Raw genomic sequence first — 19,676 nt, 5'->3', positions numbered from 1 at the left:
TCTCCAGAGACTTGATTTGAACCTGCCGTTTATTCCATCACTGCTACAAGCCCGAACCAAGGACCCTGCCATTCCTGTATGTCATTGATTCCATTTAACCAATTCTAGCTCTCGTCTCTATCTTTTTCCTTTTATGAATAAACCTTTAGATTTTAGATTCTAAGGGATTGGCAACAGCGTGATTTGTGGGTAAGATCTGATTTGTATATTGACCTGGGTCTGGGGCTTGGTCCTTTGGGATCGAGAGACCCTTTTTTCTTTTGCTGGGGTATTGGTTTTCATAACCATTTGTCCCCATGATGAGTGGCCCTGGTGGAGATACTGGGAAACTGTGTGTGTGTGTGCGGGGGCGGGGGGCGGGGGTGAGAAAACCTGGATTTGTGCTGGAAATGGCCCAACTTGATTATCATACACATTGTAAGGAGAGTGATCACTTTAGATAAGCTATTACCAGCAGGAGAGTGGGGTGGGAGGAGGTATTTTTTCATGCTTTGTGTGTATATAAAAAGATCTTCTACACTTTCCACAGTATGCATCCGATGAAGTGAGCTGTAGCTCACGAAAGCTTATGCTCAAATAAATTGGTTAGTCTCTAAGGTGCCACAAGTCCTCCTTTTCTTTTTGCGAATACAGACTAACACGGCTGTTACTCTGAAACCTGGGAAACTGGAGTGTCTAAGGGAATTGCTTGTGTGACTTGTGGTTAGCCAGTGGGGTAAAAACAAAGTCTGGGATGCAGTGGGGTAAAATTGGACCAGCCTCCTCCTGGCAAACCACCTAATGAGTTTTATGTAAGCTTCTGCCTGGGGTTTAAGTGAGGGGCTGGCCTGCGATAGCAGGGGCTGGACTCAGTGACCCAGCAGGGTCCCTTCCAGTCCTGTGCCCTACGCAGAGATCCCTGCACACGGAACATCCTCCAGCTCCTGAGAGGGATGCAGCTGTCACAGGCGGGCGGCCCCAGAAAATGGAGCAAGGCCAGCTCCCTGTGCAGAGCAGCTGCTCCCTTTTGCCCAGGTAAGAGGGCAGGGCAGCAGCTGGGGGAATGAAAGGTCCAGGAGAGCCAGTGAGGGAGAGTCCAGGGGTGAGTCAGGAGGTTAGAGGAGCTCTGGGGAAAGCTGTTAGGAACCACTAGGAAAGCGATAAATAACAAGACAAAAAATATCACATTGCCTCTATCTAAATCCATGGTACAGCCACAGCTTGAATACTGCTTGTGGATCTGGCTGTGACGAAGCAGGACTGTTCTTAATGTTTCCTCTGAATAGTGTGGGGGTGCCTCAGTTTCCCCTATGCAGTTCTTAAGTATCTAGGTGGTGGCGTAAGGGTGTATGATCCTTGCAGAGCCCTAGAGGGCAGGTGTGTGCGGGGGTCTGGACACAGAGAATGGCCGACACCCTGTTTCCTGGCACCTGATGGCCTGGGCCCTTCCCCCCTGCAAGGTGAGAGCTAAAGGGTTGGAGAACAAAGGAATCCGGTGACCTCCTGGCCCGGAAAAGGGACAAAGCCCAGAGGAGGAGGGGCTGGAGGGAGTTTCAGTTTGGGGCTGGCTGGGACATGGAGTGAAGTGCAGACGGGGTTGTCTGGCTCACTGCCCCGCAAAATGGACCCCGCTGAGGGGTCCGGTTCTCTGCACCTATAAGCTCTGTGTTAGACCATGTGCCTGTCATCTAATAAACCTCTGTTTTACTGGCTGGCTGAGAGTCACGTCTGACTGCGGAGTTGGGGTGCAGGACCCTCTGGCTTCCCCAGGACCCCACCTGGGCGGACTGGCTGTGGGAAGCGCACGGAGGGGCAGAGGAGGCTGAATGCTCCGAGCTCAGACCCAGGAAGGTGGACGTTGTGTGAGCTGTGTGTCCTGCAGACAGGCTGCTCCCAGAGAGGAGACTTCCCCAGAGTCCTGACGGGCTTTGTAGGGAGCAGTTCCAGAGCATCGCCCGGGGACTCCGTGACAACTGGCATCTCAAAAAAGATCTATTGGAAGTGGAAAAGGTACAGAGAAGAGCAACAAAAAATGATTCGGGGTATGGAACAGCTGCTGTATGAGGAGAGGTTAATAAACCTGGGACTTTTCAGCTTGGAAAAGAGACAGCGAAGGCGGGATGTGATCGAGGTCTATATGATTGTGACGGGTGTGGAGCATGTGAATAAGGACGTGTTATTTACGCCTTCATGTAACACACAAACCAGGGGGTCACCCAATGAAATTGACAGGCAGCAGGTTTAAAACAAACAAAAGGAAGTATTTCTTCACACAACGCACAGTCAACCTGTGGAACTCCTTGCCAGAGGATGTTGTGAAGGCCAAGATTATAACAGGGTTCAAAAAAGAACTAGGTAAGTTCATGGAGGACAGGTCATTCAATGACTATTAGCCAGGATGGGCAGGGATGGTGTCCCTAGCCTTTGTTTGCCGGAAGCTGGGAATGAGCGACGGGGATGGATCACTTGATGATTCTGTAGTATCTGGCTGATGAATCTTGCCCATATGCTCAGGGTTTAGCTGATCGCCATATTTGGGGTCGGGAAGGAATTTTCCTCCAGGGCAGATTGGAAGGCCCTGGAGGTTTTTCGCCTTCCTCTGTAGCATGGGGCACGGGTCACTTGCTGGAGGATTCTCTGCTCCTTGAGGTCTTTAAACTACAATTTGAGGACTTCAATAGCTCAGATACAGGTGTGAGGTTTTTCGCAGGAGTGGGTGGGTGAAATTCTGTGGCCTGCGTTGTGCAGGAGGTCAGACTAGATGATCATAATGGTCCCTTCTGACCTAAATATCTATGAATCTATGAATCTATGATTCCCTGTTTTGCCTGGCCTCCCCCACTGCTCTGCGCATGCAGGAGCCAGGGCTCCCTGAGAGGGCCTCGCTTGGCCCCATCTGCTGCGGTGCTGCCCTCCTCTTCCTCCTCCTGCCTGGCTCTAAGCCTCTGAACCCCGACAGGCCCCGCCTGGCAAGTCCCCCTCAGCGGGGTCGCCCCCTGACCCCGAGAGTGGAGCTGGCTTGGGGAGCTCCACAGCTTGTTATTGCCACGGGGCCCCGGGCATCTCCCCCGTCCCTTCCCCGGGGGCAACACCGGTCCCTGGTGGGTGAACCTTTCCTTTCCCGCAGGCTGCCCGGGGGTCGGTGGGGGCCAGGCAGCTGTGAAGGGGTGTGGGCAGGGTGGCACGGTCATAGCATGTCATCTCCTCGTTGCCCACCAGGTGTCTCTCCTGATCCACAGGCCACGTCCCCTCCCCGGGCGGCTGCTTCCTACCCCGGGCGAGGCAGGGAGCAAAGGTGGCCAGGCCGGGGGCTGCTGCTGGCACCCACGGGGCTCTGGCCAAGCACTGGGCACCAGCAGCCGTGGCATCTATTCCACAGACCCACCAACCCCCTGTCATGGCGCCCCCGGGCGATGCTCTGGACCTGCTCCCTACGAAGCCAGGCAGGACTCTGGGGAAGTCTCCTCTCGGGGAGCAGCCTGTCTGCAGGACACACAGCTCACCCGGGTCCACCTTCCTGGATCTGACCTCGGAGCATTCAGCATCCTCTGCCCCTCCCTGCGCTTCCCTCAGCGAGTCCGCTCAGGCGGGGTCCTGGGGAAGCCAGAGGGTCCTGCCCCCCAACTCCGCAGTCAGACGGGACTCTCACCCAGCCAGTAAAACAGAGGTTTGTTAGACGACAAGAACATGGTCTAACACAGAGCTTGTCGGTGCAGAGAAGAGGATCCCTCAGCTGGGTCCGTTCTGGGGGGCAGTGAGCCAGACAACCACGTCTGCACTTCACTCCATGTCCCAGCCAGCCCCAAACTGAAACTCCCTCCAGCCCCTCCTCCTCTGGGCTTTGTCCCTTTCCCGGGCCAGGAGGGCACCTGATTCCTTTGTTCTCCAACCCTTTAGCTCTCACCTCGCAGGGGGGAAGGGCCCAGGCCATCAGTGGCCAGGAAACAGGGTGTTGGCCATTCTCTGTGTCCAGACCCCTGCACACACCTGCCCTCTAGGGCTCTGCAACGATCATACACCCTTACCCCACCCCCTAGAGACTTACGAACTGCCTAGGGGAAACTGAGGCAACCCCACACTATTCAGAGGAACCTTTGAAAACAGTCCCACTTCATCACCCCCCCCGTGGCGCTGTGTCCCACAGGGGACAAGGACCCCCTCCCCGGTGCTTGGTGGTGCCGTGTTATGTCTGGAGAGCCGGCGTCTCCGTCCCAGGGCTCTGGGGCCGGGGTCACCCAGGGGAATGTACGTGTTCCATGTTCTGAACATCTTGAATTTTACTCTTGAAAAGCCTCGTGGCCGATCTCTCGCTGGCTGCGGGGGCCCGGCCGGAGAGCCAGACAAGCTGCTGGCCCCACTGCTGGGGCTGAGCCGCGAAGCTGGTGTTAGCTGTGCCCCCCCTTGCTTGTGCCCCCCCTTGTGCGGGGTTGTCTTATGTCCGGCCTGGCGCAATGACAGACCCTGTCCTGGGGACGGGATGGCAGCTGGTTATTCGGAGCACGCTCCTGCTTCGCACGGCTGCAGCCCTCGGCCTCCCTGGGCACCCCCCCCCAGGGGCCCACCCTACGTCCCCTTTCGCTGAAGCCCTACCCCACCCTGGCTGCACACCCCACCCCTTGCACCGGAGCCCCCCAGCACACACACTCTCGCCAGCCCATGCGGGGAGATATTTTTATTGCACAAGATTTAACTGAAGTCGGTTGTAACAAAACCAAGAGTGAGAAAGGGGAAGTTCCCAGCCCGGGCTGGGGGCTGGGGACGCAGCGGGACGCTCGCCCCAGGCTGGGTTTGGGGAAGCTGGGGCTGCGGGATGGGGTTTCTGACTGGCCTGTGAGCAGTTCCCACGCTTCTTCCACATCGCACCCGCTCTCGGAGACGTGACCCCAGCTGGACCCGGGCGGGTGGAGCTGTGAGATCTGTGGCGGCTCCCCAGCCCAGCACGGCCGCACGGCCCAGCCTGGCCAGGCGCAGGGGGCTCCTGCCTGGGCCGAGGGCTCCCAGCCGTGACCAGTTTGGCACAGCGCCGACTCCCTCCCGTTTGGCGTCTGGCTTGGGGCCCAGCCGCAGACACAGCCTGTGCTATGGATGGGCCCCTGCCCGCGACACGGCGGGCACAAGCGTCTCTCCTTCCCTGCCCAGCAGGGACCCCAGCACTGCCGGCCTCTGCGGGGCTGGGGGGCAAATGGGTTTTCTGACCCCTGGACAGCCGGAACTGACTGCCCCACCCCCTGGTCTGGCTTGCCAGGTCTAACACTGAGCGTGGCCCTGGCCTGGCCCAGCTCTTGCTTCGCCCCCCCTCCCACCCCCGCGGGCCAGGGAGAACGGAGCTCTGAGGCCTGGGAACACCCCCCACACACCCGAATCCTCCTGCTGACCATAGGGTTGCCAACCCTCCAGGATTGTCCTGGACTCTCCAGGAATTAAAGATTAATCTTGAATTAAAGACTATGTCATGTGATGAAACCTCCAGGAATATGTCCAACCAAAACTGGCAACCCTAGCCTGGCCAGCACCACGTCCTGGGGCCTGCAGAGGGTCTGACAGCTTCGGGGAGGGGGCAGCGTGGATGTGACCTACACGTCCCAACTCCCCATCACCTGGGGGACAGGGTCTGGAGTGGGGTCAGCTGCTTGTCCAGCTCCCACTCGCTGGGCTAGTGACCGTCAGGGCAGATCTCTGCCCGCTGCCTGGGGACGGGAGCCCTGCGTCTTGCTCTGGTTCACTCTCTGGCTCCATCTCTCCCCACATCCGGCTGACCCCCACTGCCATGGCTCCCTACGCCACGTTTCGCACTGGAGTGCCCAGGAGTGCCCCCAGTCCATGGGGCGTGTAGTCACTCCAGACCCTGGCGATAAGGGGGAAGGCTCCGGAGGCTCCCCCTTTGGTGTGAGCTCTGGCCGTTGGCCTGGAATAGCCCGTGTCTCCTGCCCCTCCTGCCCCACTGGGAGCAGTGGGTGCCAGAGGGTGCTGGCTCAAGGTGGGGGGGGGGATGGGTGCTGGATCTGTGCCAGATGGTGGGCCTGGGGGTCATTGCTGCTGCCCTCTTCTCTATGGATGGGAGGTCGGGTATCGATTATCCCGACCAGGGGGGTTGGCAGGGTGGTGCCCATCTAAGTTCCCTCTAAGCTGCGTGGCCGTGCATCAGGCTATCAAGGGCGTGCAGGCGCAGAGCCACAGGGGCCTGGACTGGAGCGGCGCCTCTCCCCCGGCACCAGGCTGCTGCAGAGCGCAAGGGCTGGGGGGAGTCATCTCTCCCTGCCGCAGCCCCAGGGCAGCCTGCACCCCAAATCCTCCATCCCCTCTCCCTCCCGAGCCCACACCCTTAGCTGGAGCCCTCTACTGCACCTTGAACCCGCCATTTCTGGCCCCACCCAGAGCCTGCACCCCCAGGCCAGAGCCTATACCCCACTGCACCCCTGCCCCAGCCCAGAGCCCTCTCCTGCACCCCAAACCCCTCATCCCCAACCTCACCCCAGAGCCCATACCCCCAGCCCAGAGCCTATACCTTACTGCACCCCAACTCCCTGCTGCAGCCTGGAGCCCCCTCCTGCACCCCAAACCCCTCATCCCTGGCTCCATTCCAGAGCCTGCCCCCTCAGCTGGAGCCCTCACCCCCATCCTGCACCCCAACCCTCTGCCCCAGCCCTGAGCCCCCTCCCACACTCTGACCCCCTTGGCCCAGCCCCGCCACACATCCCCTCCATATTGGTGCACATAACAAAATTCATTCCGCACATGGATGTAAAATATTAGGGGGAACACTGCCCTCCATCACACCTTGTGGTGGCAGGTTCTACACACAGAAGGGGGAGGCCCTTGGCCCAGAGGATACGACAGCTGCCTTTTGTGGGCTCCTAAATCTCACCAAATATCACCATTGCCATGGAAATGCCTGCGAGGGGTCCGCTCCCCGCAGCCCCCGATGGGTCCTGGTGCAAGGGGGCTGCTCCTGCCACCCCTCGACAGACCCGGGCATGAGGGGTCCACTCCTCCCACACCCCCTGATAGGTCTTGGCATGAGGGATCCCTTCCCTCCAGCCCCCGACAGGCCCTGGTGAGAGGGGGTCAGTCCCCATGCACACCCCAGGCCCGGCCCTGGGGGAGGAGCTCTCCTGCCCCCCGTGTTCTCAGAAATGCCCTGTACCTGGTTCTGCTGCTGCCCCAGAACCCCGGGCTCCAGATGTGCTCACGGCACCGGGGACACGTCTCCAACCTGCTCTCCCAGCCCAGCCGTGTCCCCTCCCCAATGGGGACTGCCCTCCCCATCGCCCCCCTGCCCGATACCCCCTTCCCCTACGTGCCAGCTCTGCCCCCCAGGGTGAGCAGCAGGCTCTGCCCTGGACTCCCTGGGTGAAGCTGCCTCTGGTCGCCCCCTGCACGGATGGCACCCCCAGCACCTATGTTAGGGCCCCGGCCCCCAGTGCTCTGCCCCATAGTCCCTGCCCTTGCTCCCAGTGCTGTCCCCAGATGCCGGTAGTGGCCCGCCCCAGGCAGGGCGAAAGTTCAGAGCAGCCCCAGGGGCTCGGCTGGTGCTGGGGTTCCAGGTTGGACCCCAGTTTCCTGTACAGGGCCGGAGTTCTGGTACCCAGGGGCTGGCGTTTCCCCTTTTCGCGTCTCAGCCTGGCCAAGCTCCCAGGGATGAATAGGTGCCCAGAAGCCACCCAGGGTAAGTGGGAACAGGGAAGTGCCCAAAATACCCTATGCCCAGAAGGGTCCGGATGGAAAAGGGAAGGAAAAGCCAAGCAGCTGCTTCCCAAGCGGGCTGGGACCAGGGGCTGGACGGGGGGCAGCGGAGCTGGGGCGCTCGGGGCTGCTCCACCCTCCTTCTCAGCACCCTCCGGGCAGGTCTGTCCTCCCCCTGCCCCGGCCAGGTTGGAGCAATGACCCCCCCTCGCTCGTGCAGGGGTCTCTGGGACTGGCCCTGTGCCTGGCCAGAGAATTCCAGGCACCTCTGCTCGGCCCAGGCCTCAAGGCGGGAGCAGGAGCACTCGGGGCATTACAGGCCCTCGGGCGCTTGTCGTCAGAGCCAGGGCGTGAACCCAGGCATCCGGGCCAAAGGCCAGCTGTTAATCACCAGTGGCCATGGGGTGCTGCTGCCCTACAGCGCAGCCCCACGGTGCCCTGCGTTGCTCACGCAGCCGGGCCTTGGTGCATGTGGCGAGCCCGGGGGCAGGATGGCAAAGGGGGGGAGAAATCAGGCCTCTGGCACTGCTGGCAGCTGCCCCTCCCTGGGCCATGCAGCGACAGCTCCAGTCTGACCCACGGCCCCCTGAGTGTCGGAGAGGGGGAGGGTTGCCACCTTTCTAATCACACAAAACTGAACAAGCTACCCCTGCTGTGACGTTCGGAGTGTAATATAATATCTCATTGAAAGGTGACAGGGCCAGAAAGAGTTAATTACCTCCCAGACTGCCTGACCCAGGCCTGACTTTAGGGACTGGTTAGGAAGAGATGGAAATGGAGAGAGCTGTGCAGTGCAGCCGGCATTGTGAGAGAGAGAAGGGGAGCTGTGTGCTCAGGGCTTGTGATGTCCACAAACAAGTCTTGTCTATGGCTGTAGCTTTGATTCAAAGATCAACAAAAGGAATATTAACATTTAGGAAGACACTTCAGTGAAATGTATCAGGGGGTCGCCGTGTTAGTCTGTGACCCCAAAAACAACAAGGAGTCCGGTGGCACCTTAAAGACTCTCACGAAAGCTTATGCTCAAATAAATCTGTTAGTCCTTAAGGTGCCACCGGACTCCTTGTTGTACTTGAGTGCAATAGTGTTATTGTCTATGGGTATGTCTACACTACGAAATCAGGTCGAATTTATAAAAGTTGGTTTTTTAGAAATCGGTTTTATATATTCGAGTGTGTGTGTCCCCACAGAAAATCCTCTAAGTGCATTAACTCGGCGGAGTGCTTCCACAGTACCGAGGCTAGCGTCAACTTCCGGAGTGTTGCACTGTGGGTAGCTATCCCACAGTTCCCGCAGTCTCCGCTGCCCATTGGAATTCTGGGTTGAGATCCCAGTGCCTGATGGGGCTAAAACATTGTCGCGGGTGGTTCTGGGTACGTATCGTCAGGCCCCCGTTCCCTCCCTCCTTCCCTCCGTGAAAGCAAGGGCAGACAATCATTTCTCGCCTTTTTTCCTGAGTTACCTGTGCAGACGCCATACCACGGCAAGCATGGAGCCCGCTCAGCTCACTGTCACCGTATGTCTCCTGGGTGCTGGCAGACGCGGTACTGCATTGCTACACAGCAGCAGCAACCCCTTCCTTGTGGCAGCAGACGGTACAGTAGGACTGGTAGCCGTCATCGTTGTGTCCGAGGTGCTCCTTGCTGCGTCGGCCGGGAGCGCCTGGACAGACAGGGGCTCAGGGACTAAATTTGGAGTGACTCGACCAGGTCATTCTCTTTAGTCCTGCAGTCAGTCCTATTGCACCGTCTTATGGTGAGCAGGCAGGCGATACGGATTGCTAGCAGTCCTACTGCACCGTCTTCTGCCAAGCAGCCATGAGATGTGGATGGCTTGCAGTCCTTCTGCACCATCTGCTGCCAGCCAAAGATGTAAAAGATAGATGGAGTGGATCAAAACAAGAAATAGACCAGATTTGTTTTGTACTCATTTGCTTCCCCCCCTCCCCCGTCTAGGGGACTCATTCCTCTAGGTCACACGCAGTCACTCACAGAGAAGGTGCAGCGAGGTAAATCTAGCCATGTATCAATCAGAGGCCAGACCAACCTGCTTGTTCCAATAAGAACAATAACTTAGGTGCACCATTTCTTATTGGAACCCTCCATGAAGTCCTGCCTGAAATACTCCTTGATGTAAAGCCACCCCATTTGTTGATTTTAGCTCCCTGAAGCCAACCCTGTAAGCCATGTCGTCAGTCGCCCCTCCCTCCATCAGGGAAACGGCAGACAAACGTTCCGCGCCTTCTTTCTGTGCGGACGCCACACCAAGGCAAGCATGGAGGCCGCTCAGCTCACTTTGGCAATTAGGAGCACATTAAACACCACACGCCTTATCCAGCAGTATATGCAGCACCAGAACCTGGCAGAGTGATGCCGGGCAAGGAGGCGACGTCAGCGCGGTGACGAGAGTGATGAGGACATGGACACAGATTTCTCTGAAAGCATGGGCCCTGCCAATGCATGCATCATGGTGCTAATGGGGCAGGTTCATGCTGTGGAACGCCGATTCTGGGCTCGGGAAACAAGCACAGACTGGTGGGACCGCAGAGTGTTGCAGGTCTGGGACGATTCCCAGTGGCTGCGAAACTTTCGCATGCGTAAGGGCACTTTCATGGAACTTTGTGACTTGCTTTCCCCTGCCCTGAAGCGCATGAATACCAAGATGAGAGCAGCCCTCACAGTTGAGAAGCGAGTGGAGATAGCCCTGTGGAAGCTTGCAACGCCAGACAGCTACCGGTCAGTTGGGAATCAATTTGGAGTGGGCAAATCTACTGTTGGAGCTGCTGTGATGCAAGTAGCCCACGCAATCAAAGATCTGCTGATATCAAGGGTAGTGACCCTGGGAAATGTGCAGGTCATAGTGGATGGCTTTGCTGCAATGGGATTCCCTAACTGTGGTGGGGCCATAGACGGAACCCATATCCCTATCTTGGCACCGGAGCACCAAGCCGGCGAGTACATAAACCGCAAGGGGTACTTTTCAATAGTGCTGCAAGCTCTGGTGGATCACAAGGGACATTTCACCAACATCAACGTGGGATGGCCGGGAAAGGTACATGACGCTCGCATCTTCAGGAACTCTGGTCTGTTTCCAAAGCTGCAGGAAGGGACTTTATTCCCAGACCAGAAAATAACTGTTGGGGATGTTGAAATACCTATAGTTATCCTTGGGGACCCAGCCTACCCCTTAACGCCGTGCCTCATGAAGCCATACACAGGCAGCCTGGACAGTAGTCAGGAGCTGTTCAACTACAGGCTGAGCAAGTGCAGAATGGTGGTAGAATTTGCATTTGGATGTTTAAAGGCGCGCTGGCGCAGTTTACTGACTCATTTAGACCTCAGCTAAACCAATATTCCCACTGTTATTACTGCTTGCTGTGCGCTCCACAATATCTGTGAGAGTAAGGGGGAGACATTTATGGTGGGGTGGGAGGTTGAGGCAAATCGCCTGGCTGCTGGTTACGTGCAGCCAGACACCAGGGCGGTTAGAAGAGCACAGGAGGGCGCGGTGCGCATCAGAGAAGCTTTGAAAACCAGTTTCATGACTGGCCAGGCTACGGTGTGAAAGTTCTGTTTGTTTCTCCATGATGAAACCCCCCGCCCTTGGTTCACTCTACTTCCCTGTAAGCTAACCACCCTCCCCTCCTCCCTTCGATCACCGCTTGCAGAGGCAATAAGGTCATTGTTGCTTCACATTCATGCATTCTTTATTCATTCATCACACAAATAGGGGGATGACTACCAAGGTAGCCCAGGAGCGGTGGTGGAGGAGGGAAGGAAAATGCCACACAGCACTTTAAAAGTTTACAACTTTAAAATTTATTGAATGCCAGCCTTCTGTTTTTTGGGCAATCCTCTGTGGCGGAGTGGCTGGTTGGCCGGTGGCCCACCCACCACATTCTTGGGCGTCTGGGTGAGGAGGCTATGGAACTTGGGGAGGAGGGCGGTTGGTTACACAGGGGCTGTAGTGGCAGTCTGTGCTCCAGCTGCCTTTGCTGCAGCTCAACCATACACTGGAGCATACTGGTTTGGTCCTCCAGCAGCCTCAGCATTGAATCCTGCCTCCTCTCATCACGCTGCCGCCACATTTGAGCTTCAGCCCTGTCTTCAGCCCGCCCCTTACTCTCTTCAGCCCGCCACCTCTCCTCCCGGTCATTTTGTGCTTTCCTGCACTCTGACATTATTTGCCTACACACATTCGTCTGTGCTCTGTCAGTGTGGGAGGACAGCATGAGCTCAGAGAACATTTCATCACGAGTGCGGTTTTTTTTCTTTCTAATCTTCACTAGCCTCTCGGAAGGAGAAGATCCTGTGATCATTGAAACACATGCAGCTGGTGGAGAAAAAAAAAGGGACAGCGGTATTTAAAAAGACACATTTTATAAAACAGTGGCTACACTCTTTCAGTGTGTTAACATTGCTGTTAACATTACATACATAGCACATGTGCTTTTATTCCAAGGTCGCATTTTGCCTCCCCCCACTGCGTGGCTACCCCCTCAACCCTCCCCCTCCCCGTGGCTAACAGCAGGGAACATTTCTGTTCAGCCGCAGGCAAACAGCCCAGCAGGAACGGGCATCTCTGAGTGTCCCCTGAAGAAAAGCACCCTATTTCAACCAGGTGACCATGAATTATATCTCGCTCTCCTGAGGATAACACAGAGAGATAAAGAACGGATGTTGTTTGAATGCCAGCAAACATACACTGCAATGCTTTGTTGTACAATGATTCCCGAGTACGTGCTACTGGCCTGGTGTGGTAAAGTGTCCTACCATGGAGGACGCAATAAGGCTGCCCTCCCCAGAAACCTTTTCAAAGGCTTTGGGAGTACATCCAGGAGAGCCGCGAATGCCAGGGCAAAGTAATCCTTTCACATGCTTGCTTTTAAACCATGTACAGTATTTTAAAAGGTACACTCACCGGAGGTCCCTTCTCCGCCTGCCGGGTCCAGGAGGCAGCCTTGGGTGGGTTTCGGGGGCACTGGCTCCAGGTCCAGGGTGAGAAACAATTCCTAGCTGTTGGGAAAACCGGTTTCTCCGCTTGCTTGCTGTGAGCTATCTACAACCTCACCATCATCATCATCATCTTCTTCGTCCCCAAAACCTGCTTCTGTGTTGCCTCCATCTCCATTGAAGGAGTCAAACAACACGGCTGGGGTAGTGGTGGCTGAACCCCCTAAAATGGCATGCAGCTCATCGTAGAAGCGGCATGTTTGGGGCTCTGACCCGGAGCGGCCGTTCGCCTCTCTGGTTTTCTGGTAGGCTTGCCTCTGCTCCTTAAGTTTCACGCGGCACTGCTTCGGGTCCCTGTTATGGCCTCTGTCCTTCATGCCCTGGGAGATTTTGACAAAGGTTTTGGCATTTCGAAAACTGGAACGGAGTTCTGATAGCATGGATTCCTCTCCCCATACAGCGATCAGATCCCGTACCTCCCGTTCAGTCCACGCTGGAGCTCTTTTGCGATTCTGGGACTCCATCATGGTCACCTCTGCTGATGAGCTCTGCATGGTCACCTGCAGCTTGCCATGCTGGCCAAACAGGAAATGAAATTCAAAAGTTCGCGGTTCTTTTTCTGTCTACCTGGCCAGTGCATCTGAGTTGAGAGTGCTGTCCAGAGTGGTCACAATGGAGCTCTCTAGGATAGCTCCCGGAGGCCAATACCGTCGAATTGTGTCCACAGTACCCCAAATTCGACCCGGCAAGGCCGATTTAAGCGCTAATCCACTTGTCAGGGGTGGAGTAAGGAAATCGATTTTAAGAGCCCTTTAAGTCGAAATAAAGGGCTTCATCGTGTGGACGGGTGCAAGTTTACATGATTTAACGCTGCTAAATTCGACCTAAAGTCCTAGTGTAGACCAGGGCTATGTCTCTTTGAAGGTTGCGGTAACCTGTGTCTGAACTGTTAATGGATAAGTTACCCTGTGCTAATGGCCAGGATGTTTGGAAGAAGGAAAGTTAAACTTATTGTTTTCTCAGGCCAAAAGGCTGCAGGAAATATATAAAAACCTTGGGACACGATCCTTCTTCATCTCAGATCTGCTCTGGGTTTCAAGAGGGGGAAACCTTAAGCCATAAGGACTGAGATCCCCAGTCACTGACTGGAGTCACCCTGAACATGGACATTGGACTATAACCCGTGGACTATTTCTAAAAGGACTTTTGGCAACTACAAGCTCAGCTCTGCTACGTATCTGACCTCAAGAATTGAATTCAAGTCTGTCTGTGTATTGATCTTTTAACCAACTCTCTCCCTCTTTTTTTCTTTTTTTTAATAAATTTTAGTTTAGTTAACAAAAATTGACTATAGCGTGTATTTTGGGTAAGATCTAAGTTATTATTTGACCTGGGTCTGGGGCTTGGTCCTTTGGGGTCAGGAGAACCTTTTCTTTTATATGATTGTGACGAAGTGGGACTGTTCTTAATGTTTCCTCTGAATACTGTAGGGGTGCCTCAGTTTCCCCTATGCATTTCTTAAGTCTCTAGGTGGTGGGATAAGGGACTGTAATTGTTGCAGAGCAAAGGGCCAGGGTACATAAATAGCCGGCACTCTGTCTCCTGGCAACTGATGGCCTGGGCCTTTCCCCTGCAAGGTGAGAGCTAAAGGGTTGGAGAACAAAGGAATCCGGTGACCTCCTGGCCCGGGAAAGGGGAAAGCCCAGAGGAGGAGGGGCTGGAGGGTGAGTCAGTTTGGGTCTGGCTGGAGATGTGGAGTGAAGTGCAGACATGGTTGTCTTGCTCACTGCCCCCCAAAATGGACCCGGCTGAGGGGTCCGGTTCTCTGCACCTACAAGCTCTGTGTTAGACCATGTTCCTGTCGTCTAATAAACCTTCTGTTTTACTGGCTGGCTGAGAGTCACGTCTGACTGCGGAGTTGGGGGGCAGGACCCTCTGGCTTCCCCAGGACCCCGCCTGAGCGGACTCGCTGTGGGAAGTGCACGGAGGGGCAGAGGAGGCTGAATGCTCCGAGGTCAGACCCAGGAAGGTGGAAGCCGGGTGAGCTGTGTGTCCTGCAGACAGGCTGCTCCCAGAGAGGAGACTTCCCCAGAGTCCTGCCTGGCTTCGTGGGGAGCAATTGCAGAGCATCGCCAGGGGACGCCGTGACAATGATGAAATAAGATTTTCAGAGATTATCATCTTCTGTTTGATGTGTGTGTCTGGATGGAGGCCGGAGGCCGGTACTTTAAGGGAACTGCGTTGTGTGGACGTCTGAGCACCCAGGGAGGGGCTAGAGAAGCTGGTTTGGGCTGGCTGGGTAAATCCCAGTGTTGGAATATCCCCCAGCGTTTGGGGTTTGTCTGCCCTGCTCTGTTTGCAGATCACCCTGACTGAGTGACCTCAGCTGGCTCCCAGGGACAAGCCCGCCTGTCCCAGAGGCCCCGCCCCACTCAGTCCATCCCCCTCCCTCAGTGGCTCGCTCTCCCCCACCCTCACTCACTTTCACTGGGCTGGGGTTGGGGCTTGGGATGCTGGAGGGGGTGAGGGCTCCGGCTGGGGGTGCTGGCTCTGGGGTGGGGCTGGGAATGAGGGGTTTGAGGTGCAGGGGGGGACTCCAGGCTGGGAGGTGGGGCTGAGGGATTCAGAGTGTGGGAGGGGCCAGTGGGTTGAGGCAGGGGGGTGGGGTGTGGGAGGGGGTGCAGGCTCTGGGCTGGGGCTGGGGATGAGGGTTTTGGGGTGCAGGAGAGGACTCCAGGTTTGGGGGGGCTCAGGGCAGGGGCAAGGGGTTGGGGTTCAGGGTTGGGGCGTGGGCTTACACAGCAGGGGGGCTAATGCAGGCTGCCTGCTTGTCCTGACACCCTGTTGCGTGTGCCCCAGAAGTGGCCAGCAGGTCTGGCACTAGTAGGCGGGTGGGCAGGAGGCTCTACATGCTGCTCTTGCCTGCAGGCACCGCCCCCCAGCTCCTATTGGCCATTTCCCAGCCAATGGGAGTGCGGAGCCGGTGCTCGGGGCAGGGGCAGCACGCGAAGCCCTGTGGCGCCCCTGCCTAGGAGCTGGACCTGCTGCTGGCTGCTGCCGGGGCGCCGCGTGGAGCCAGGACTGGTCGGGACCAGCCTGTCTTAGCACCACAGCACGGCCAAGCAGACCTTTAACGGCACGGTCGGTGGGACTGACCGGAGCCGCCAGGGTCCCTTTTTGACGGGGTGTTCCGGTCACCAAGGGGACACCGGGTCACCCTAGCAGAGGGGAGGCTGCCGGCAGGGCACTGCCATGTGGGCCCTTCAGCTGTGGGCTTCACCCCACGCCCGCCTTGGCCGAGTCTGCAGGAGCGTGGCCCTGCAGAGCATGCTGGGAGGAGCCTGCGGGAAGGGGCTGGGGCCAGGCAGTTGCTTGTTCTGCCCTGCTCCAGGGGAGGGCGGGGGGAGGTTGGCAGTAGGGTAACCAGATCCAAGGTGTGAGAAATCGGGACGGGGTGGGGAGTGATAGGCGCTTATTACCCCAAAATATCAGGACTGTCCCGATAAAATTGGGACATCTGGTCACCCTGGCTGGCAGGGGCGCTGGTTTGGTGTCACTGGAGGAGCCGGCTGGGAGGAGATAAACAAAGGCCAGTGACCCTCGGAGCTCACCACTAAGGGCAGGGGCCTGGATGGCCTGGACCCGGGGCCTGGGCTTGTCCCGGGAGAGGTCAAAGTCAGCCACCCCCTGCCGGCTGCAGCCACACGCCTTCAGCCTCTTTGATGACACTGGGCTGGGGCTTAGGCCTGAGCGGTGGGTCCAGAGGGCCAGGGAGGCTGAGCCGCCCCAACCCAGGCTGTGGCCCTGCCCGTGCTCTGCCCCAAGGCCCTGACCTCGCTCCCCCTCTCCCCTGAAGACGGCGGGGGCTCAGCTCCAGCCAGCGGCCGGCAGGGGGGCACTTGAGACTCCTCCAGCTGCGGGGTGGGGGGGGGGGCACTTGGGGCTCTGGTGGGCAGGGGGTGGGGCCTCGGGCAGAAGGGGTGGGGGCGGGGCCTCTCGCTCAGCAGCCATTGAACCCGCAGCCCGGACAGACACGGGGTGTGACCGGGAGTCACGGCCATGGCAGCCACGCAGGGCATCCTGCAGGACATGTGCCCCCCGACCCCTTCGCTGGAGGACATGGCTGGCTGAGCTTCAGGGGCCTCAGGGGTCCCTCTGGGGTGAGCTGGTCATTTCAGCTCCCGGCTGGGCTAGCCTGGCTCACACAGAAGCCCTTGCCCGGGGGTCCCCATCAGGCCAGCCCAACCCCTATTCTGCCAACAGGGGCCCCTTAGGGCTCCCCTTGCCGGGTGGAGGACAGAGCCATGCTGGCTGGCCAAGCAAAGACCCACACCTGCTGGCTGAGGGAAGGCACAGGTGGAAGCCCTTGGGGCATCTAGAGCCCTGCTCCCCTTCCCCAGAGGCACTTGCCTTCCTCCCACCTTCCCTTGCACTCCCACCTGCTGGGAACAGCTGGCATCACTCTGTGGGGAAGGGGAGTGTGGGACCAATTCGTCTGCAGGACGCTCCATGGGCAGGGTGTGACAAAGTGGGAACAGTTTGTAATATTTTTATGAGGCCTGTTTGTGCCTCAGTTTCCCCATATGCTGCATTGTTACCTGGGTGGAAGGGGACTGCTTGTTCTCAGGGCAGGCTGACACACATAGGTGTGGGTGTCCCCAGCTGTCTGGGCCTGAGAAGAGAGAGCAACTCCAACCAACAGGACACTGGCGCCTAGCAACCAATGACCCAGGGGATATGGACTGTCCCGCCTCTCCTTAGGGAAACTGAATAATCCCCAGCTCGAGATCAAAGGACTGGGGAGGAACAAGGTGGAGGATCAGAGCTGGCAGCTGGGAGGAGTCAGGCTCTCACCTGGAGTCTGATCTACGAGGTCAGACAGAGCTTGACCCAAGGGGTTCCCTACAGCTTGGCTGGGCTCTGGGCTGACCAGACTGGACGATGCTCCAACCGTCAGTTCTCTGGGCTACTGTGATGTTATTGACATCATCTGGGACCGTATAGATCATTGTTGCAACCAAGGTCATGCAGTGGCACCAAATCTTGTATAAAGGGGGTCAAATGAGGTGTCTAAGACGAGGTTATGGTTTGCTGGTTTTGATTATGCTGTCTGTTTGCATGTATCATTTTTGTATTTAAAGTTATAAGTATTGGCTCTAGACTGTCTGTTTTTCAAACTTGTGCTGTGCTTCTGGGGGACACCCCAGACACGTTGGTGTCAGCTCTGCCTGGCCTGCTGGATGGCCCATTAAGGACCATCAGCTACACACCCGGCCCATTGAGAGAAGGCAGACATGCCTTGCGACCTGCCTATGGACAGAAGTCTGAGGTGTTTCCAGGCCAGGTGATGAACAGCTTGTCTTTGGGACAAAGAAAGCAGAGACCACATGGCAAGAGACTATAAAACGCTGCTGCAGCTCCTCCATCTTGTCTTCAGTCCTGCTTCCTGCCTCTGGAGGGACTTTGCTACCCTGAAGCTCTGAACAAAGGACTGAATGACCCATCCCAGCTGTGGATGTTCTCTAGAGACTTGATTTGAACCTGCCGTTTATTCCATCACTGCTACAAGCCCGAACCAAGGACTCTGCCATCACTGTATGTCATTGATTCCATTGAACCCATTCTAACTCCCATCTCTATCTTTTTCCTTTTATGACTAAACCTTTAGATTTCCAATTCTAAAGGATTGGCAACAGCGTGATTTGTGGGTAAGATCTGATTTGTATAGTGACCTGGGTCTGGGGCTTGGTCCTTTGGGATCAAGGGAACCTTTTTTCTTTTACTGGGGTATTGGTTTTCATAACCATCTGTCCCCATAACGAGTGGCACTGGTGGAGATACTGGGAAACTGGACAGGTTTCAAAGTAGCAGCCGTGTTAGTCTGTATTCGCAAAAAGAAAAGGAGGACTTGTGGCACCTTAGAGACTAACCAATTTATTTGAGCATCAGCTTTCGTGAGCTACAGCTCACTTCAACGGAGTGTCTAAGGGAATTGCTTGTGTGACGTGTGGTTAGCCAGTGCTGTAAAATCAAAGTCCTTTCTGTCTGGCTGGTTTGGTTTGCCTTGGTGTGCATAGAAACCCAGCCTGGGGCTGTGACTGCCCTGCTCGAAGCCGTTTGTCCTGAATTGGCACTCTCGGGTGGGTTACTGCTACCCTAAGGGCTCCCTGTGCTGTGTCCAGGTGACTGATCGACCCGACGGCTCTGGCAGCGCTGTGGGATCATAGAATCATAGAATCATAGAATATCAGGGTTGGAAGGGACCCCAGAAGGTCATCTAGTCCAACCCCCTGCTCAAAGCAGGACCAAGTCCCAGTTAAATCATCCCAGCCAGGGCTTTGTCAAGCCTGACCTTAAAAACCTCTAAGGAAGGAGATTCTACCACCTCCCTAGGTAACGCATTCCAGTGTTTCACCACCCTCTTAGTGAAAAAGTTTTTCCTAATATCCAATCTAAACCTCCCCCATTGCAACTTGAGACCATTACTCCTCGTTCTGTCATCTGCTACCATTGAGAACAGTCTAGAGCCATCCTCTTTGGAACCCCCTTTCAGGTAGTTGAAAGCAGCTATCAAATCCCCCCTCATTCTTCTCTTCTGCAGACTAAACAATCCCAGCTCCCTCAGCCTCTCCTCATAAGTCATGTGCTCTAGACCCCTAATCATTTTTGTTGCCCTTCGCTGGACTCTCTCCAATTTATCCACATCCTTCTTGTAGTGTGGGGCCCAAAACTGGACACAGTACTCCAGATGAGGCCTCACCAGTGTCGAATAGAGGGGAACGATCACGTCCCTCGATCTGCTCGCTATGCCCCTACTTATACATCCCAAAATGCCATTGGCCTTCTTGGCAACAAGGGCACACTGCTGACTCATATCCAGCTTCTCGTCCACTGTCACCCCTAGGTCCTTTTCCGCAGAACTGCTGCCTAGCCATTCGGTCCCTAGTCTGTAGCGGTGCATTGGGTTCTTCCGTCCTAAGTGCAGGACCCTGCACTTATCCTTATTGAACCTCATCAGATTTCTTTTGGCCCAATCCTCCAATTTGTCTAGGTCCTTCTGTA

At 56.4% G+C, this 19,676-nt stretch overlaps 1 long non-coding RNA gene across 1 annotated transcript; it reads right to left on the bottom strand.

The window, feature by feature from the left end:
• Positions 1-309: 309 nt before the first annotated feature.
• On the bottom strand, positions 310-18,674 carry LOC122465777. Its single transcript, XR_006290821.1, has 3 exons — positions 18,591-18,674; positions 12,059-12,061; positions 310-329 (listed from the first exon to the last, which is right to left on the bottom strand). It is a non-coding gene; the product is annotated as an uncharacterized LOC122465777 (long non-coding RNA).
• Positions 18,675-19,676: the final 1,002 nt, after the last annotated feature.

This window comes from Chelonia mydas, chromosome 5, assembly GCF_015237465.2.
Source record: "Chelonia mydas isolate rCheMyd1 chromosome 5, rCheMyd1.pri.v2, whole genome shotgun sequence".
NCBI lineage: Eukaryota > Metazoa > Chordata > Testudines > Cheloniidae > Chelonia > Chelonia mydas.
Note: the sequence above shows the minus strand (reverse complement) of the source record. Positions and strands in the feature narration are given on the sequence as shown.